This window comes from Primulina eburnea, chromosome 1, assembly GCF_022965805.1.
Source record: "Primulina eburnea isolate SZY01 chromosome 1, ASM2296580v1, whole genome shotgun sequence".
Classification (NCBI taxonomy): Eukaryota; Viridiplantae; Streptophyta; class Magnoliopsida; order Lamiales; family Gesneriaceae; genus Primulina; species Primulina eburnea.
In genome coordinates, this window is record NC_133101.1 from 24,108,598 (window position 1) to 24,110,797 (window position 2,200).

The following is a 2,200-nucleotide window of genomic DNA, read 5'->3' on the forward strand; positions in this document are numbered from 1 at the left end:
ACGTGAGGAGGAACAGCGTGAAAATAGACAAGTTGAGATGCCACGCCGCACACCGATGCTAGAGTATGCCCAGCCTTCTTTGGAGGGTGCACGCCCTAGCGTTGTGAGGCCTATCGTGTGGGCAAATCACTTTGAAATCAAGCCAGCTATAATCCAGATGATTCAGAACACAGTCCAATTTGGACGAACTGCAGTAGATGGCCCAAACACGCACATCGCAGATTTTCTTGAAATTTGCGATACTTTTAAATTCAATGGAGTTTCTGATGATGCTGTTAGATTGCATTTGTTTCCTTTCTCTTTACGTGATAAAGCTAAAGCATGGTTAAATTGTTTGCCTGTAGGTTCGATCACTACATGGGAAGACATGGCGAAAGCATTTCTCATTAAATACTTTCCTCCATCAAAGACCATGAAGCTGCGGGCATACATTACAACATTTGCTCAATTCGATCAGGAGTCTTTATTTGAGGCATGGGAACGCTTCAAGGATCTACTACGAAGATGCCCACATCACGAATTACCATTTGGGTTACTCGTTCAAACATTTTATTATGGTTTGCTTACTCCTAACAGTACTATGATAGATGCTGCTACGTGTGGGAACTTATTGAGAAAAACTGCGGAAGAAGGATATGAGTTGTTGGAGAAAATGGCTGCGAGCAGTTATCATCCTCAATCTGAAAGGAACAACAAGCGGAAAAGTGTAGGAGTTCACCAGGTAACTGACCTTTCTGCTATTATTGCACAACTTGATGTTTTGAACAGGAAACTAGACAGCTTGAATGTGGGTGGCACAGCTATGCGTCTTAAAGAGATATTTTGTGAAAAGTGTGGAGAGGAACACTATGTGAAGGACTGTCAAGATGACAATCCATTTTATGTGCAAGAAGGGGCACCAATAAATCAAGTAGGGGTCCAAAACCGTCCAAGGAACGATCCATATTCAAACACATACAATCCTGGATGGAGGCAACATCCAAACTTCTCATGGGGTGGTAAAAACAGCCAGAATCGACCACAAGGTGGACAATAATATGGGAAACAACCGATGTACAGATCTGATCCTACTAAAGAAGAGAAGTCCAATTTGGAACAGATGATGTCTAAGTTCATCTCGTCTACCGAGACTAGACTACAGAATTAGGATGCATCGATAAAAGGGCTTGAAAATCAGATTGGGCAGTTAGCAAAGATGATAGCAAGTAGAGAGCCAGGCACCTTGCCAAGTAACACAGAGACAAATCCAAAAGAGCAAGTGAAGGTTATCGAGTTGAAGAGTGGGAAAGTTTTGGAGTCCAGAGAAAAAGAGAAAACACAAAAAGTGGATGAGCATTACGAAACATCCAAAGGTAAGTCTTCTAACTATACACCAGCACCCACTGCACAACCTAAAATTGTTATACCTCCTTCTTTTCCTGCAGCATTAAAAAAGGCCAAACTGGATGCACAATTCGGTAAGTTTCTTGAGATATTTAAAAAATTGCATATTAATATTCCTTTTTCCGATGCTTTGATGCAAATGCCGAGTTACGCTAAATTTTTAAAAGACATCTTAGCAAATAAGAGAAAGTTGGAGGATCACATGACGGTGAATCTTACTGAAAATTGCTCCGCTTTAGTGCAAAACAAGATCCCACCGAAACTTGAGGATCCAGGGAGTTTTTCTATTCCTTGCATGATTGGTGATGTTGTTTTTCACAAAGCTTTGTGTGATCTTGGTGCAAGTATTAATCTTATGCCTTTGTTTGTGTTTAGGAAACTTGGGTTGGGAGAGCCAAAGCCAACGAGGATGTCTTTACAACTAGCTGACTGATCTGTCAAGTACCTCCGCAGAGTGATTGTGGATGTGCTATTGAAAGTGGATAAGTTTATTTTTTCTGCTGATTTCGTGGTGCTCGACATGGAGGAAGATATGGAGATGCCATTGATTTTGGGGAGATCATTCCTTGCGACTGGCAAGGCCCTGATTGATGTTCAAGAAGGGAAGTTGAGATTGAGAGTGGGCGAGGAAGAGATTACTTTTGATGTTTTTAATGCACTTAAGCACACACTGCATTCTGATAGTTGTTATAGAATTGATGCTTTTGTGTCTAACTATGTGCAGGATGCTCTTAGGGATCCTTTGGAGGCCACTCTCACTACTGAAATGAGAGAAGATGAATTGGATGAAGAGAAAGCCTAAATTGTGGCATACCCC

General features: G+C 41.4%; 1 non-coding gene across 1 annotated transcript; it reads right to left on the bottom strand.

Annotated features, from left to right (window-relative positions):
* Positions 1–416: 416 nt before the first annotated feature.
* LOC140814948 (small nucleolar RNA R71) lies at positions 417–522 on the bottom strand. Its single transcript, XR_012114221.1, has one exon. It is a non-coding gene; the product is annotated as a small nucleolar RNA R71 (small nucleolar RNA).
* Positions 523–2,200: the final 1,678 nt, after the last annotated feature.